Source organism: Xyrauchen texanus, chromosome 47 (genome assembly GCF_025860055.1).
Source record: "Xyrauchen texanus isolate HMW12.3.18 chromosome 47, RBS_HiC_50CHRs, whole genome shotgun sequence".
Taxonomy (NCBI): domain Eukaryota; kingdom Metazoa; phylum Chordata; class Actinopteri; order Cypriniformes; family Catostomidae; genus Xyrauchen; species Xyrauchen texanus.
In genome coordinates, this window is record NC_068322.1 from 21,732,415 (window position 1) to 21,752,839 (window position 20,425).

Sequence of the window (20,425 nt, forward strand, 5' to 3'; positions counted from 1 at the left end):
CCTTTCCTGGAGCTGGTCAAATTACTGGATGCTTCTCCATTGAGAATTTGCTGAAGAGATCAAACTGTGGAGACTCCATGCCTGGCCCTTGACTGGGACTCGAGAGACAATAAGGGGCAGTCTCAGTCAGTGAGGGACACCATTTTACAGGTTAGAGCCTTATCGATGTAATTGAGACTCTCCTCTCTCACAGTTTATGTATCTGCCATAGCTGCATGACATGACCTTTTGAGTGAGTTGTCACTAAGTAAATTCTTCAGGGGAGCTGGATGACTGAGGCCCCCACCATTTTCCCATTTTGGGACTTGGCACTGGTGTTTGAAGTACTTATGGATCCCCATTTGAGCTGTTAGATGAAGTAAACTCATGTATACTTTCACTGAAGACTGTTCTCATGTTTGCATTAGCTCAGGTCAAGAGGATTGGAGACCTGCAGGCTTTTTCGTTGTAATTTGGACTTGGTCTGTCAAGGTGGTCTTTAAGGCTAGAGAAGGTTATTTGTACAAGGGTTTGGCCACTCCATTCAGGGCTCAGAGCTGCAGACATTTTCTTCCCCTCCATTATTATATTAAAGAATATTTCGGGTTCAATATAAGTTAAGCTCAATTAACAGCATTTGTGGTTAGGGTTTGACATGATGCATTTAAATGTGCTGGTCTTGATGATAAGCAAAGCTTAACTGGAATGCTGGATCTTGGTTTTGCATCTATATTGAGCACATCTACGCACTGACTCTATCTAGATCAGTAATATAATATGTTTTGGAACTTGTCCGTGAGTAAATGCAGCACCTTTGTAGTGTCCATGATAACTCCTGCATGATAACTGCAAACAGGCCCTCTATCTCTTTGCCATGTATAATAACCAGTGTTGGGGGTAATGGGTTTCAAGTAACGTGTTACAAAATCCGACTACTTTTTCGAGTATCGAGTAAAGTAAAACAGTATTATTTTTATTTTAGACCATAATATTAGAGTTACTTTTTAAATAAAGTAATGCATTGCTTTTGTACACCTCTACTTTCCCTGTATTGTGAGAAATCAGGAGCAAAAGTGTGCAAACTTTGGGGTGAAGTAGTGCATGATGGGCATTGTGGCTGTGTCTCTTTTCGAAGACTGCGTCCTCCTCCGGAGGAAAAATGAGTAGGACAATCCGAATCCTTCGTGGGCACTCACAACCCACAATTTTTGCTTCAACAGAAATTAACATAATTTGTCTAAAATAAATGATGCCAATTTGCTCGAAAATATGATGTTTAAATGCAAGTAATGTTAATTCCCAAATTGTGGTACCTCAGTAGATTGGTGCAGAGTATATAATATGTATAATTATATTAATATATGTTAAAATTTAGTATTAAAGACTAAAAGTACACCTGTAAAATCTATTTTCTTTTCTCTCTATATAATTCTAATGCTCCTAAAATGTACGTCATACATTCCCTTCCAAAGGGACTTTGTTCCCTTCTCACTCAAAGTGACATGCTGTCATAGCAACCATGATAAGTTCTGTTTACGTTTGTCCTACGAAGGCCATCTCATTTAAACAAGGCTTGTTTAATGGAGGTCGCTCGGTATACTGCAACCTTCAATGGATGCGTCCTATCTGGTGCGCAGCCTTCGAAACGAGACACAGCTTGTATTTATATGGAGTGTGACACCAGAGATTAATTAGCAGAGATTAATTGTGTGCGTGGATGCCACAGAGAATAGCGTGAGCCTCCACAAGCGTTACGTCTCCATGGTAACGTGCTCAACTAGCCACGTGATAAGATGCATGGATTGACAGTCTCAGACGCGGAGGCAACTGAGATTCATCCTCTCTGCCACCCAGATTGAGGCTAGTCACTACGCCACCACGAGGACTTAGAGCGCATTGGGAATTGGGCATTCCAAATTGGAGAAAAAATGTAAATAGAAAGTCCCACCTTGCAGGTAAAAGAGACAAATTACCTTTTTGATACAGACATCACCTATCAATCGACTCGCTAACATGCATGATCATTAGCTATACAAACCAGGAAAATTGCGTGTTTTAGCGTAACATGAGGTCAACAGTCAGTTGAGTGAAACGTGATTGATTCGTGTGTTAATTCACACTGCATTAAAAAGATCAGTAAACGCGTTTTGGCAGAGGGGTTATAAGACTAGTCTTCTACTGGACATGACATGATACACAGGGTGAAATACTTGCTCAATTCACTGAATTTGCAGCTGAAACGCTCCATGTTACAGCCATGGAGCCGTAAAATACCTGGAGAAACCTATCCGTTAGCATCCCCATTCATCTATATGACTGTGCTCAGCAAGGAAGCTAGCAAGGCTACCATCTTTGCTCATGAGCGCTCATTTCCGGTTTCACGAGAAATCAAGTCCCCCCTGAAAATCGGACCTCCAGTGAGTAGCCATTTGGAATGCCTGATGAAAACCTGTCAAGTTATCACGATAACTGTCAGCTGCGTTAGCTTGATGTAGCCTGCATGCTAACCATTCTCTGTTTTTTTTTCAGCAATAAAGATGTCATATATACTGTTGTACTGATGTACTATAACAGGTAATTTAAAAGGAAAAATTATATTTAATCCCTGTGCTTTGATTTAAAGTATGCTAAATTCATAACTTTTATAATTCATGGATCTCAGGCTGTGAACAATCGATTTATTGAAAAAAAAAAGTTTTACATAGTTTTCTATATTATGTTATTATTATATCATGTTATCAAGTTTATTTTTTATTTTGAATTACTCAATACTTCATTTCATTTATAGGATCAGAATGCTTCAAAACTGTCTTCTTGAATTCATATTGATTTTAATAAATGATCATTTACAGTTTTTTCAGTGTAACATTGCATTAATTATAGTTTCCTACTGCTATTCCACAGAGCCATTTCCATGGAAAATTAGTTGCATGAACAATCAATCCTCTGTCCTCCCACCAGCCATTCTTTAAAATGAGGGTAATCTTTGGAAAATTCTGGTCTAAATAGTCTAAATAGGTCAGTTTCGCAATTGTTTGCTACAGTCATATTCTGTCACTACTTTCATTATTTCATATTAGACATATTTCTGCTTCATATGTCATTTTATTCCACTGTTTCCAGGAGACAGAGGTATTTTGTCACAAAAAGAATGTAAAAAAGAATAACTCCTGAAAACAGTGGAATAATATGTCATATGAAGCAGAAATATGTTTAACTATCTATAAATGTGATACTACTGCCATATATGTTTTTTACATCACATCATGACTGTCAAGTTGAAGCTTTTGTAGATTTCCCTTCCAATTCAAAACTTATAATTACAAATTCTTAAAAGGATGTAAATGGCTTTTACTGGTCACAATCTTGTAATTACAGTAATCAGACACCATAAAACATTTACATTCACTGTATTAGAAAACAGAGTCATTTAAAAAAGCTGAATATACTTTAAATATACAGACCTGCAGAAGAAGGTTGATATGTGTATTAAACCATAATGTTTAGTAATCTTGAATATCATAATCCCAATTAATCTGACCTAACCCAAAACTGGACATCTCAATCCACATCAGAAATTATGCAATTATGATTACCAGAACCACTTAATAGTAGTAGGATGAACAATCGGATGAAAGCACATCTCACTTTCAATGTGTCTTGTATTGCCATTACCACGTGAACTTTCTCAGACCCTTTGACACTTTTCAGATAACATTCCTGTCTTACAAATATATGTACATGTTAATAACATCAAATAGATTAGATACAGCACTGTTGATTTAACAATTATCTAATGTTATCATTTATTAGAATTTTCCTTGTGCTGGTAGGGAATTAAATGTAATATCTAGTGTTTCTGTTGCCATTGGACAGTGTGAAAGAATTTTTCTAGAATGATGCTATATTGGTTCTTTTCCAATGCTTTATTGTATTAGCAAAATATGGCCGGGAGAGTTCACAACAGAAGTTTCAACAAAGCAAAGTACATGACATCGTATACCTTCCTGTTGACTTGCATCGTATGGATCTACAGAGCTAAAATATTCTTCTAAAAGTCTTTGTTTGTGTTCTGCAGAAGAAAGAAAGTCATACACATCTGAGAGACTGTGAGTAAATGATGAGAGAATCTTTATTTTTGGGTGAACTACTCCTTTTAAGGACTCATATTCAATTGTTTTATTGTTCAATGAATTTAGTTTTTGCTTTCGCTTGTTTACATCAATGCAGAACATTGTATAGTACTTAGCCACTGTTATATTCAGAATAAAAGTTACAGACAGATGTTTTTTTTTTTTGCCAATAATCTCCTCAAAACCAAAAACATCCAAAACACACACTGTTAGAATTATTTTGGTTCCACGCAAATATTGTCTTGTAATAATGGTAAGATTTTAAGGTTTTACATACAATTTTTTTTTAAATGACATGTTTAATACGTTCTTGACTCATCTGAAACTACAATGTTTGAAATCTATTTTACAATACCATTATAATGTATTTTATTTTCTAAATGTAAATTCTGATTTCTCATGCTGGATTGCTTTCAAATGTATATGCTTTTAAAGCAAGAGTTCAAGTATACAACAAAACTGCAAGCTTTTCAATAGTTAAACCCAATATTTCTGCCTCTCAAAACATATAACCATAATAAACTGAAGTTGCATGTATTAAATATCATAGAGACTGTTTGAATATAAATTTAAACTGTATTTACGTCATTAAATGTCAAGAAAGATATCCAAGCACAAGATATTGTGTAATGTGGAAAGGTAGTTTCCAGTGAACTGTTTTATTTTAAATTTAGCCATTATCTCATCCGCTTATTGGGGACTTTTTTAACGCCAACTATTTGTCACATTGCACGATATAATTTTATCACAGGAAACAGTGATGGTGAATCTCAGCAAGGTTAGTTACAGTCAAGTCAAGTCAATTTTATTTGTATAGCGCCTTTCACAACACACATAATTTCAAAGCAGCTTTACAGAAGATCAGGCATTAACAGACGATAAAACTAAAGTCTATAATGTCGATGAATCATCATTGTGTAATTAGATAAAATACAATTGTTTATCGTGTTTAAAAATAAGTTATTAAATAATAATTGTATTAATAACCCCAGTGAGCAAGCTGTAGGCGACTGTGTCAAGGAACACAAAACTCCATAAGATGTAGATTAATGGAGAAAAATAACACTGGGAGAAACCAGACTCACTGTGGGGGCCAGTTCCCCTCTGGCTAACATTATGAATGTAATGTAAATATTAATTATGTATAGGTAAAATCATGGTTTAAAATTATTAAACTAACTAAGTGTTAAGGGACAGTGTTTAAACATCGGTTGTGTTTGAACTGTAAGATTAATGACCAAAGTCTTTGAAGTCCATCTTGATTAATTGCAGAAGTTCACATAGATGCAATTGTCCTTGTTAATTGGCTGATGAAGGCTTTTGTTGGCAATAGTTAGTCTATGCATTCCATTTCAAGATCGTAGTCAGTCAATAGACCGAGGTGATGCAGGCTTAGATCAGGGATGTGAAACGCAGTTCAACCTGGCCGGTCATTTCGGTGAGGTTCGGTGTGGTCCATCCTAACTCCAAGGTTCAGACAATGGCATATGAAGTATCCAATGTCTTATGGTTGGAGTTGGCATCAGTTAATCCTCTGAAGTCCGTCATAATAGACTGAAGTGATGTTTGGCTGGCACCGGCTACATTTAGTCATCATCATTCAGCGACACGTACCAGTGGAGTCAGAGATGTATAGGCAGAGATATAAATCATGATCAATGTTTCAGGTTTCTGGTTTCGGCAGACTAAACTAAAGCAGCCTAATTGTGGGTTGGAGGATAAATTAGGTGTATGTCTGGCTAAATAGATAAGTCTTTAGTCTAGACTTAAACTGAGTGAGTGTGTCTGAGTCCCGAACAGGGGCTAATATGATCATATTTCTTGGTTCTCGTCAGCACTCTGGCTGCTGCATTTTGAACCAATTGAAGTTTATTTATTGATCTTGCTGGACATCCTCCCAGTAATGCATTACAATAATCTAGTCTTGAGGTCATGAACGCATGAATTAGTTTTTCGGCATCAGCAGCAGAGAGCATGTGCCTTAATTTAGCAATATTTCTTAGGTGGAAGAATGCTGTTCTACAAACATTTGTAATTTGATTTTCAAAGGACAGATTGGTATCAAATATAACACCTAAGTTCTTCGCTGTTGAAGATGATGTAACAGTACATCCATCGAGAGTCAAATTATATTGTAGTGGCTTATTTTTAGAGTTTTTTGGTCCCATAATTAGTAACTCTGTTTTGTCAGAATTGAGTAGAAAGTATTATCAGTGTTGGGTAACGTTGTTAGAATATTGCGTTATTTCTTAAACAAGTAACTTAATTAATTAAAAAGATAATTTTAATGTTACTTTTGCGTTTCTTTTTCCTCACAGCCACTCTCTCTTCTGCTGTGCTATGCATTCAATACAAATAAGCCATGCATTGCATACAAGAGACATTACAGGTCATGCTAGCTGCTGAACAACACTCATGTCAAAACAACATAGCAAACAAACACATATTTAGAATGTCATATCACGTCAGGTTCGATTCTAGGGTCAGCGCTTTAGGGGTGCTGAGCACCCAATGAGCCCCACTGCCACCACCCACCCTCTTTTCACACAAAAATAAAAAAATATGTCTATTGAAAAATAAATGTATCATTTTAACATTGGTTGAACTAACTACAAAATCCAGATTTTTTTTATTTTTTGAGACCTTTTCAGAGCACCAGCTTAATTGTGAGAGTTCACACAGACAGCCCCCTGTAACAAACACAAAACCTTCTTCACTCCATGTGCCTCCATTAGATTCAACTTTATTGTCATTGAACAAAGTAACAGGTACTTGGACAACAAAATGTAATTCATCTTCTGTAAATTATTTACAAAAAATGGTTCTTGAAAGGCTCTTTTTTGTGTGCCAAACTGAGTATGAGGGTATTGAGACAGATTTAACTGTTTAGGACCAGTGTCCTTATCCCCTAAGCAGGGCTTGACATTAACTTTTTGAGGCACTTGTCCTTCGGACAAGTAAATTTATGTTTCACTTGTCCTTGCACAAAAGTCACTTGCCCGGGTAAAGATTTATAATTTCATTTATTTTTTTGTGTTTTGCTAATGCAGAATTCGAACAAACCATTGAAAGCATTTAAAACATTTACACAATTTCTGTTATGTACTGTTTTGCAGCTTCGTCCCAAGATCCTTTGGTAACATACAGACCGTGCAGTTACTTGAAAGAGGAATTATTTACTGCGTCATCTCAGTTACAGTTCGTACATTATCAGGGCTTGGAAATACTGTGACTTGCTAAAGTAGGCAAATGGCTAATAGTAATATTTAACTATGTACATTGTACAACCAATACAAATGCTGTTAAAGGATTAGTTCACCTCAAAATGAAAATTTTATGATAATTTACTCACCCCAATGCCATCCAAGATGTTCATGTCTTTCTTTCTTCAGTGGAAAAGAAATTAAGTTTTTGAGGAAAACATTTCAGGATTTTTCTCCACACAATGGACTTCAAGCGTAACCATTGCTCAGCAATTGAAATAAAGTTGAAATGAAATCTAAATAATAGATTATTTTAAATTAGAAACAATGCCTAGGCAATTAACTGATGTGATATGCCTAAATAAATATGATTAAGTTTAACAACACGTTGAAGTCCAAATCGATGCAGTTTAAAAGGGCTTTGAAGTGCTTCAAAGGGCTGTGCACGTTCCCAGCTGAGGAATTGGGTCTTTATCTAGCGAAACGATCGTTCATTTTCTAAAAAAAAAAAAAATATTTATACTTTTTATAACCACAATTGTTGGTCTTGTGCTGGTCTGCGACGTTGGAAACGTCACGAAATATTATTTTTTTATTAATAATTATAAAATAAAACAAAGATGTCGGACGATTTTGAAGTTGGAGGAGAAAATTAGATGGAATTTTCATTTTGAGGTGAACTAATGCTTTAATGCTTTTAATGCTTGCTTACAGTAGCTACACAGCTGCCGACGCTAAGTTAGCTAGCTAACGTCACTTGTCAGCCAGGTTGGGTTGCGCCCGACAGACGCCACAGAACATTACTCCGTCTTCATAAATAACCCAGTCGAATTCATCTTTCCATTTGGTTAAAAAATTTCGTTCCCGTTTTAATTCCTATGTTGTTGGTTTAAGGTGACTTCTTGTTTTTGGAGCTTTTCTGTTTATAACCTGAAAAAATAACGAGGCATTTTAATGTTTTCTAAATCAGTGTTTGCTGGAAATATACCTCCATCTCCGATGTAAAGCGGATGCGCCTTTAGAGAGAAATTCATATGGATTGCATAATCAGACGGTAACGTTAGGCTATTTTCTTTCGATTCGAATTGGTTCTTTAAAAGTGGACATTTCAAGCTTTATCCTAACGTTACATAGACTATATTTTGTTTCAGTTCAGTTTCAGTTCACGGAGACCATGAAATCCCGCCTGATTGTTTTATTTTATTTTGCAAAAGCACGTTTTCTTGTTATTGTGAATTTACACAAATAAAAGTAGTTGCAAATTATGTATTATTATTTTCAGTATGACCAGAAATGATAGAGTATTTAAGTTGTTTCCACTGTTGATAGGAAAACGCAAGTGTTCGCGCCAGCGCCTCTGTTCCATGCAGTGCGCGCTCCACACTCCGCACAAACCCTTGGATATGCGTCAAAATCTTGTGTTTATTAAAAAATGTGTTAGTTTCAAATCGATTAAATTAAATCTGTAAAATAGACGTAATGAGTGGCACATAACGTGAAGTAACATGGCATTTTATTTTGTTTGAAATTTAACTTGTCCGGTCGGACAACTAATTTTCTCTTCTACTTGTCCTACAAAAAATCCACTTGTCCCGGACAAGCGGACAAGCCTTAATGTCGAGCCCTGCCCTAAGTCTGAACAGCTCTCTTCTGTCTCTGCTGCTTTAGCTTAGTGGTCTCTATGTTGCACTCCCATGTCTCTTCATTTCTTTCACTAGTCAATTCCCTCTCATCCCTTATGGACTCTCCCTGTTGTTTTCCTCCTCCTTTATTATGAACAAATGTGGTGTAAAATAATGTTACAAAAAGTAAATGTAATATAGGCTACTTAATGCCAATAAGTTAGTATAGGAGTATGAGTAGTTACTGTTTTGCTTGCCACTATTCACTATATGTCAATTTATTGTTGTTGTTTCCTCACCTGGTTCTTCCTGTATGCTCTCCCTTTCCCTTTCTCATTCTCCATCTCCCTCTCTTTCCCTTGGCACTGACAATCATACACAAATATATTGTAGGCAGGAGAGTTGAGGTCAGTTTGTCATGTCACAAAAATGTTATGGAGACCATTTACAGATTGTAAGGATATGATCAAAAGGCACACAGAGGCGTGTCATTTTAAATGTCTTCATTATTATTGGGCTTAGAAACTTTTTTAAATCACAAATTCCTTTCACAAGAGAAGCTGTATTCTCCATTGTGGGTTTGAAATAAATAAAATAAATAAAAGCAGGGGACCATTGCCTAGATAAGTAATTTGATACAACAACAGATAGCTGGTTTGCATTATCTGTTACTTTAGCTTAACACTTTTCAGAAGAACAAAAAAAACAAAAAACAAGACAGAGGTCATTATGGACTGTCCCTAGTGTCTCACCTGAAACTGTCGTATGTCCATTGCTCACTGGCAGGCCACACACACACACACACACATACACACACACACACACACACACACACACACACACGCACAGAGAGAGCGAGAGAGAGAGAGAGAGAGTAATGCTAGGAGTTCAGGAGATAAGCCTGGTTCAGGTTAAATCATCTGTGTGTGAGGAATGAATAAATACAGCAAAAGAAAAACATTAAACTTTCTTTTATTGTCTAGTTTGATAGTCAGCCACAACTGAAAAATAACAGATATAAATCTAGGAATGAATAACAATTAATTTAAAAAGCCACAGTGAGTGTTTTCACACATACTGGTGGTATACAGTGATATGTTTGTTTTCACTCTGGTCCAAACGCCAGGGCTTCATGTTTCCATGACGACTGACCAGAAAAGACGCACGTGATGTCATGTTTACATGACTCCCGATTGTTAAAATGACTATCAAATTAACGATAAACTTTAACAACAGAGACACACGTACGCACTACACAGGTACGCCGTTTATTTGTTGCGCTGCTGTTTTTGTTTCACGCTCTAGCAGTTAATAAACAGAACTGCATGCGTCTTGCGGAAGAACATTGTAACCGGCGCTACTTCTCTCCGTTTATGACTATGGATGAGTCACCCAGGTCCTGTGCTACTCCACAGCTAAAATAGTCTGAAAATAAACACTTGTTATAGGTGTACCATGGTGATTCAGGATACTGACTCCAGTACTCACCGATATGGTTTCTGAATCAGAACAACTCTAGGTAAATGGAAAGAAGTGTGAGACACAGCTTTGGAGCAACTTAGTTGATTCACAACACTACATAACGGGTTCTCACTCTGCGTGTGTTTCGCGCTGGATGACGGTCGTGCTGAACAGTGCAGGTATACAGAGGAGAAGTAGAAGAAGTGAAGAGGATGACACCATTTGCTAAGCAGGGATGTTTTAATTTTCATACTTAACACATACATTTTAAACCACAAACTACGGAGTATGTTTTGGACATTATTTAACCTTGTCAAAGATGAACAAACATTTTAGAATAACAACATTCTAAAGCACCCCTAAAAAGGGGCTAGCCTCGCCCTTGTATCACATCATATTAAAGACTCAACAACAGGAATATGAGTGATTTGTTTTTCCATCAACATGGCAACCAATATGAATAATGAATAATAACGTCTAGGTTACGGATGTAACCTCCATTCCCTGATGGGGGGAACGAGAAGTTGTGTCGAAGAAGCGACACTAGGGGTCTCTCTTAAGAGCTTTTTGCATCTCTGATCTATGAGAAAAGGCCAATGAGAAATTGGCAGACAGAATTTGCATGTTCCGCCCCCCGGAGATACAGGTATAAAGGGAGGGAAATGCATCTGTTTAATTCAGGATTTTTCTGAGGAGCCGAAAATGAGGTTCGGCCGCAACAGTTGCTCAGTTCAGCAATGTGGCCGGGATGACACAACATCTTGTTCCCTCCATCAGGGAACGGAGGTTACATCCGTAACCTAGACATTCCCCGTCTGTCACTCACTTCAACGTTGTGACGAAGGAGCGACACTAGGGATCCAATTTAAATCATTCCATGTGCTGAGCCGTGTACATGTACTGCTGACACAGGAGCGGGCAGGTATTTTACGTGCCAAAGCGACTAGCTGTACCAGGCTCCATGTACCCTTCCCCAACGCCCCATAAAATCGTCAAAGCCTTCTGGTTCTTTACCCCGACAGGGGGAAACAAGGCGACGTGCCAAACATGGGAGCAGGCCGTGCTAGCCGCGCCTTTTCTCTCTCTATGTTTCTCGCATAGAGTTAAAGTGGCTGGGACCATCTTAACGCTATCATATGCAACGGGGAAGGTGATCTTTCCCAGTTTTCCTATTCTTTCAGGGGGGAAAGACCCTGCGGAGACCACACCTGCCCAGACTGGGGGAGGTAAAGAGTGGTGAAATACCTCACATGGGTTTTTAGGTCACATGTGGAAAATGGCACGGTGGTAGATCCTACCTCATTGGGAGGGAGGAGTTGCTACAAACATGGGACTGGGGGTCCGTGAGGACTGCCCAAGGGAGACACGGGTCTGCTCGCAAGGGGACCATACCACAGAAAATACCCACAGGGGGAAAGTCTGGGTGGGAGTCTGTCCTGTGGAGCACCTATTCCAGTACAAGGTAAATTGACTACCCGCATTGGTTTTGGTCATCCAGGAAGCCGAGTTCATGGGATCTCCAGGGCTAAAGGCGCATGGTATTACCTCAATGGAGGGAAAGGGTGCTATGTGCAAGCGGTCCACCCGGTCAGTTTGTCAGCGTGTACCGAGTTCTACCGGCTCAGACCTGAGAAAACACGGGACGAAACCAACTCAACCCTGAGATTGTAAAATCTCGCAAACGTATTGGGTGCTGCCCAACCCGCTGCTCTGCATATGTCTGCTAGGGAGGTGCCCCTGGCCAGTTCCCATGAGGACGCAACACTTCTTGTTGAGTGTGCTCAGATCCGCAAGGGGGGGGCATGGCTTGGGTGCGACAGGCCAGCATAATGGCGTCCACTACCCAGTGGGAAAGCCTCTGTTTGGAGACAGCGTTCCCTTTCCGCTGTCCACCAAAGCAGACAAAGAGCTGCTCAGAACAACTAAAGCTCTGCGTGCGGTCCAAGTAGATACGCAAAGCACGTACTGGACACAGCAACGAAGGGGCTGGGCCTGCCTCCTCCCGGGGCAGCGCTTGCAGTTGGTTTTGAGCGGGCAGGTGGATCGCAACCGCTCTGTTCACCTGGGGGACTGCCGTGTACCCATGGGCCGCTATGCCATCGAGGGTAGTGAGAGCGGATGAGTGAGAGGCACGGTGACGGGTGGAGAAGGCGTTCTCCACGAACTCGTCAGCTCATCATGCACTTCCAGCAAGTGAGGCAGCCCAGTCGAGTCATCCGCGTCAGACACCGGACCACTCTCCGATGCAGCGGCGAGCTCATTCGGCTCGGGGGCTCAAGAGGATAGACAGGCTGGCCATGAGGCGAGCTGCTGTTACCTCGAGCCCGGACAGAAGTCAACGAGCATATCGGGGGCGGGTGGTTCACGGGGACATACCCGGCGAAACCGCGTCCGCTGCCATCCCCAAATCGCCTCCATCGCCAGCTGGGTCGTCCTTAACTTCCCCCGTGGGAAGAAGGAGCGATGCAGGGGGCGGCTTGAGTGGCGTTCCTTCTGAGGAAGGAAAGTCGCGAACGCAACGTTGCCATGGTCATGTTCTCGCGATGAGAACATGAGTCATCCACAAATGCTGCCTCGGTGTGATCGCTGCCCAGACACACAAAACAGCGCCTGTGGCCGTCAGGAGCGGAGAGCACTCTACCGCATCCAGGAACTACATGGGGCAGAAAGGCATCTTTATAAAGAAGCGTCAAAAGGGACAAAGCTGCACTGCCGTGCAGAGAAGGAGAAAGCCACTGATATGCACCGTAGATCCAACAGCAAACGCACTCAGAGATGGGAGGAACAGTGTGTGACTCGCAGCTCACTGCATACACAACCAGTCGGCTCCATAGAAAATTTCTGAATGATACAGACGCATTTCCCTCCTTTATACCCGTATGTCTGGGGGTACGACATGCAAATTCTGTCTGCCAATTTCTCATTGGCCTTTTCTCATAGATCAGAGATTCAAAAGGCTCTCAAGAGAGACCCCTAGTGTTGCTTCTTCGACACAACTTCGAAGTGAGCAACAGACGGGGAACCGCTGTCTTACCTAAAGCTGCAAAGTCCAACACTTGAACCTGCATCATATATGTCATCATGTGCTGTGCCCATCGACAATGCCAGAGTCAATTTAAGTTGTTGTCAATTTTTAATGTTGTTCAAAAGTCAGGTTAAAATCCAGTGGGGAATGCCAGTCTAACATGTTCAAGGAATGTGTCTGATAATAAAAGAATATTTTTCACTTAAGTCGTCTCAGTGCATGGTTGTTTTGAGCTGATCCACGGTGTGTAAAGATGCCACTGGTTCATCACATTTCTCATTGATACAACTTGAATGTAATTGTTTTAAATGCAAACAAAATGTAATAAAAACAGTTTGTTTCATGAATCAAACTACTTGTTGATTATAAAACAAAAATGTAGAATCTTTTCAGCAACTAAGACATTTTCTCTGCATACACAATCAATGTAGAACCTTGCTCGGAGCCACTGATCCAGAGTCAGGATTTCTCAAATCGACCCCCGCTACCCATGTTCAGTCTCTGGACAAGCTGAGACTGCGGAGACCAGGGACTGCTGCGTTATCTGCCTTACAGAAACTTGGATGTCTGCGGAGATTCCAGACTTGGCCATAGAACCTCCGTGCACCGAGCGGACAGAGCGTAAGACCTCTCAGGTAAAAGCAGAGGTGGTGGTGTATGTTTTATGATTAACAAATCATGGTGTGATCAGAAGAACGTACATTTTATCAAGTCTTTCTGCTCTCCTGATCTGGAATTTCTCATGCTTCTGTGTCAACCATTCTGGCTACCGAGGGAATTCACAGCGGTCATTATCACAGCTGTGTACATCCCCCCACAAGCCGACACAGACCGGGCACTCAAGGAACTGTATGGGAGTATAAATGAGCAGGAAACCATGCACCCTGAGAGCAGAGATTGCTCCTGCTGGCCAGGTTTTCACCTGCTTCTGATGCGGTTTTGTTTGCCTGACGAGCAGTCTGTATGCTGGAATTAGCATAACAGAGATGTGGTCTGAGTAGTCGAGGTGGGGGCGGGGCTCCGCCCGGTACGCGCCTGGGATGTTTGTGTAAACAAGATCAAGCGTGTCCGCTCCTCTCGTTGCAAAGTCCACATACTGATGGAATTTAGGGAGCACTGTCTTGAGATTCGCATGGTTGAAATCTCCGGCGACAATAAACAGTCCTTCAGGGTGAGCGTTTCGCAGTTCGCTAATAGCCCCATACAGTTCACAGAGCGCTTCCTTAACATTAGCGCTGGGGGAAATGTAAACTCCAGATATTATGACAGTGGTGAATTCCTGTGGTAAATAGAAAGGTCTGCACCTAACAGTCACAAGCTCCAACAGAGAACAGCAGTAGCTAGAGACTAGCAGCAGAGTTTTTGCACCATTCCGTGTTGATGTAAACACACAAGCCACCGCAGCGAGTCTTGCCACACATTGCTACATTTCTGTCGGCACGAAATGAGGCGAGTCTGTCTAGCTGAATGGCGGCGTCCGGAACTCTGTCCCTCAGCCACGTCTCCGTGAAAACAAAGACGCAGCAGTCTCTAAACTCACAATGCGTAGTCTGCTGGAGTCGGATGTAGTCCAGTTTATTGTCCAGGGAGCAAACATTTGAGAGCAGGATAGACAGGAGAGCCAGCCGGCTAGGGTTTGTTTTTAGCCTAGCATGGACCCCCGCCCTCTTGCCGCACTTCCTCACACACCACTTTCGATGTCCTCTCCCCCGGCCACCGGCTTCAGATGATGCCGAGGACTAGAGGCCTGGTCTCCGCAGCAAGCTGAGGTCGTGTAGCTTCTCCTGCAGATCATCATGCAGCTTGGTTGTTGGATGAATGTTATATTTTAGTAGTGTCTGGCGATGGTAAACACAAACACAAATGTGCCGTAAAAGTCAGGATAACCAACAAAAATAGCACCATTGTGGATCCGGAGCGGCCGCGGCGAGCTACCACGCCGCCATCTTCGTCCCTTGAGACTGTCAATCAGTGCATCTTATCATGTGACTCGTTGTGCATGACACGGCAGAGACTCACAGCATGCGAAGGCTCATGATACTCTCCACGATCCACGCACAACATGCCCCATTGAGAGTGAGAACCACTTAATTGCGACCACGAGGAGATTACCACATGTGACTCTACCCTCCCTTGCAACGGGGCCAATTTGGTTGCTTAGGAGACCTGGCTGGAGTAACTCAGCATGCCCTGGATTCGAAATCGCGACTCCAGGGGTGATAGTCAGCATCAATTAGTGGTGCAGGAGAGATTTATTAAGTGGGGGGGAACAAGAATGATGGGGCATTGAATAGCGGACTATAGTGGACCAATGCTGGTAGCCTCATGATGGTTGTCAAAGTAGACAAATAAGTGAATGTAACTCAGGTTATGCTACATCGGAAGCTTAAAAAAAAAAAAAATCTAAAAAGTGGGGGGGATGTATCCCTCCCGTCCCCTACTGCGCCCCTGGCATCAATACTCGCTGAGCTACCCAGGCCCCCACAAAAATGCTTTATTAACATTTTGCAACCAAAGCCTTCCAAAGTATAAAGATATGAATGCACTTACTAGCACCAAAATCAAGTAGCATTAAACATTTCCCAAAGTCTAAGTGGGAGTTGACTAATTGAAAATTAGTCCCCATAGGTTGACTATAGTTCTTCCACCCCTATTAGATATACTTGTTTTCATATCCTGTATATAGCCTTCATAAATTACACACTAGTATTTTCATTTATGTGTGAAGATTTTGAATGAAATAAGAATGACTTTTTTTGCATTACAGCTCTGAGAGATTTTGGTAATACTTTATAATAATGGTCCATCATTAATAAGTAATTATGCAGGAATTAATGCAGGATTAATGAGTAGTACTACATTAACACTTTAGTTACTACTATTAACTAATATGGAAACATGATTAACAAATCAGTACGTAATAGTGAACTGATGACTGAGGTAGTTCATTGTTAGGTAATCAATAATTACTGAATTTGATTTTCCTATTGTTAATTTAAAATAACTACTAATTAATCAAAACATTAACGTGTTTAAAATATGAATGATTATGTTTTTATTGTAAACAAGATCATCCATGGTTTCTTTGTGGGAATTAATTTATTAATCTAACAGGTCACTAAATCAAGGCTACAGTGTCTGCTAGAGTATCATAGTCAAGGATGTAACCACATATTAAGGATTGATGGGGGGTTCAGCACCCCTACCCCAAGGTAAGTTCAAAAATAACTGTCAAATGTCTTAATTTTAACAATTAGTAATTAATTTTTTTCCCTTTGGAAATTATATTTCTCCAGAAAGGAAATATTTCAATAGAAGAAAATAACAAAAAGTAACAAAAATAAAAGTTATTCAGAATTCCTTGAAAACCTTCAAATGGTTAACACTTTAAAAAAAACTCTTAACACTCAGAAATGTTTCCAAAAAATAATTTCATTATTAGGGCACAAACAACACTGGATGTCGATGACTCTTATTGTTCAATCCAAATGATTCACTTCAAATAACTCATTCCACCCAAATGATCCACTTAAATGATTCTTATGGATACATTTTATGATTTGGTTTCCAATCGACTCATTAATTACCACAAACAGTTCAAATTGACAATTGAAACCCTCAGTTCATTCAAACACTCAGTTCAGTTCACTCTATATCAGTGGGATCTTCGTGTGTGTGTATCGAACTGTTGTACCAGTCTGTGGCAACGACAACTTTGATGCGATGACTTGATGACTTTTGATGACTTGTGATGACTTGTATAACAGCTGAGACCGGACAGTGAGATGTCGTAAGGATGGCAGGGTAATACAAATCACAAGAAAAGTTTCAGCGCGGCCAAGGAAAAACTCAGGAACTTTCTAGAACAAAATGGCGTGGCGCGCCTCAGCTCAGCTCGTGCGGCACGCATAGATCAAATGATCTTAATCACAAAAAAAAAATGTCTCTGAAAAACAAATCTTGATCATGGACGATCGTCAGTCTCTTAAAAAAGCAAATCAGTCCTTAAAAACCGATCGTTTAGCTCATGGACGCATTCTCGCACACTAACAAGTGCATGATTCGCAGAAAAAAATCAATGTCTCTTGCTCCGACACAGTTTATGAATGACTCAGAAAAACAGTAGGACTCTCAAAAATCTTAGTCAGAAAAAAACCAACAGTGTTCTGTATGAAACTCGCGGCTCCAACGACTCTCTCTCGTGCTCTCAGCCAGTCTCCAACACCGTTCTCTGTCCGATGACGCAATCAACCGAACTTCTGCTTTAACCTCGTCTCCAGTCTCACACAACAATTTTAATGTACACTAAACCCGCCAAACTTAATCTGACCGTGCACCGCTGTCTTACATTACAGCGTCAGCGAAAACATATCGACCTCTCGTACCGCGATCATGACATGTCTGCCTCTTAACACTGCTCACTCTTCTTCTTTCCAGACGTCTTTTCATCTCCCACGAATACGCCGGAGAAAGAAAAAAACCTGTCAAACTAAAAATTCCACATAGAGAAAAATACCTCCGTTACATTCCCCGCAGCTAAACCCTGTCATACCACCGACATCTCCAGACCGCCTGCCCCTGGAACATAAACAGAACACAATTTAAAAGTGCAACATTGAACAAAATACATTCTTTTCAATCTCAAACAAATTCATACATATTTCTCATCACAACCTCAGTTAATCTTTTTAACCTTATTTCATCAGATAATCATCTCTATACCTCACAGGTAATTTACCACGATTTTGTCTTTGAGAGCGTCTGAGCTCTGGAACATTTTCACATCCAACATCTGAAACGTCAGCATCATCAGAAAGTTCTTGTACTCCCCACTCTACTTCAGGGACCACATCTTCTATTACATTCTCCTGTTCTTGCAAAACACTCCCTCTTTGTTCTGCATCATTGGTTTCCATCTGTACCACCCTTTTATCTCTACTCTGTCTATGTGCATTGGCTGGAAAACACACAAGTTCTGGGAATTCTGTTTCAGAGTCTGACTGGTTTATGGGTCTACATGTGGTTGTACATGGCGTACTAGATGATGACAAAGGAAATGTGCTGATCTCTATGTACTACTCTGGACAGACCCCCCTTTTCAGGTTTGACAGTAAATACAGGTATGTCTGAATGATTCTGCTTTACTACAATGTAGGGTGTATGTTCCCACTTGTCTTGAATCTTATTTCTGCCCCATGTTTGTGATTATGTAGCAACACACGGTCACCAGGCCTTACAAGCACTCCAGAGGACTTGCGGTCATACACTCTTTTCCGTCTCTTAGAGGCTTCCTGTGCAACTGTATTTGCAACTTCTACTGCAGTCTTTAGTCGGCTATGATGACTCTTCACCCAATCATCCAAGTTTTCTGCATCACTTTCCTCCAAATCCATTCCACCCAAGACATCTAATGGAAGGCGCGCATCCCTCCCAAACATCAAATAAAAGGGAGAATAGCCAGTAGATGAGTGGACATGATTGTTGTATGCCATCACTAGCTCTGGTAGGTGAGTTTTCCAGTCTTTCTTCTTCTCAGGTGTCAACGTTCTCAGCATTTCATGCATGGTGCGGTTGAACCGCTCGCACTGAGAGTTTCCTTGAGGATGATAGGGACTTGTACGACTTTTTCCAATACCATAGACTTTACAGAGTTCCTTGATCACTTGCGCCTCGAAACATCTTCCCTGATCTGAATGCAGATGAGCTGGGCACCCGTAGTAGACCGGGTAAACATATCAGTAAGAACCAGTACGTTTTCATACCCTCCTGAGGACATTTCCAGCTGGGTATAGTCCATTGCCAGCACTTCTAAAGGAGCAGTGACATTGCTGCAAGTCATCGGAGCACGGATTCTTGGAAAGACATCCTTTGCAAGGGTGCATCTTTTACACTGTTCTATCCACTCTTGGATGTCTTTAGACATGCTAGGCCAATAGTAGCTCCGTCTCACCAATGTCAGAGTACTCCTTTCTCCAAAATGACCTCCATGCTCATGTTGACTGTTGTAAACTGAACGCTGTAAGGAAGTCGGTACAACTAGCTGCTTAATTTTCTCCCCATCCCTTGGGTCGAGAATACATTGAAACGGTCAAACTCTCTGAAAAACGTTTTCGACTCTGGTGGCATACTCTGTTGTCCTGCCCTGCTTGGTTTTCTGTCTTTGGACACTGCATTGTATATGGGACCCATCAAGGAATCACTTCTTTGCAGCTCCCTTATTTCATTCCAGCTGTAACCATTCAGCACTTTCTTGATGGACACTTGTACAGCCACTTGAATGTCCGTCTCATCCTGCTTGGACTCTTGCGTGGGCCACAGGCATGCATGCACTTCCTCAGAGTTCAGTCTGATGAAATCCTTCTCCATGTCATCCCATTCAGGAACTTCACTGGAGGGAATCCTCGACAGAGCATCTGCATTGGTGTTCAGTCGTCTAGGCTTATACAGAACCTCAAAATTAAGCTCTGCTAACTGGGACACCCAGCGTTGCTCAACTGCACCGAGATTTGCGGTCTCAAGGTAACGCAGTGGATTATGGTCAGTGATTACAGTGAACTTGGAGAACATCAGGTACTCTTTCAATTTTTCTGTTGCAGCCCACTTAAGGGCCAACAGCTCCAATTTGAATGCACTGTAATATTTGTCATTTCTCTCTGACCCTCTCAGGCCTCTGCTCGCAAATGCAATGACGCGCTTAGCTCCCCCTTGCTTTTGACTTAATACAGCTCCAAGACCCTGATGGCTCCCATCCGTAGTGAGGATAAAGGGAAGGCTAAAATTAGGGTAAGCGAGAACAGGTGGCGACATCAAGCATTGCTTTAATTTGTCAAATGCAGTCTGGCATTTGCCACTCCACATGAATAGTTCAGGGGCTCTCCTTTTGTCCTTGCTGCCCATCAACGCATGCAATGGTTTTGCTATTTGAGCAAACTTTGGTACGAACCGCCGGTAATATCCAATCAGTTGTCTCACTTCTTTCACACTTTTAGGCACTGGCCAAGC

At 40.9% G+C, this 20,425-nt stretch overlaps 1 pseudogene; it reads right to left on the minus strand.

Moving 5' to 3' along the window:
• The window catches only part of LOC127638875 (splicing factor 45-like), a 30,834-nt pseudogene extending 12,018 nt beyond the window's left edge, over window positions 1-18,816 (minus strand).
• Between the last annotated feature and the right edge of the window lie 1,609 nt (window positions 18,817-20,425).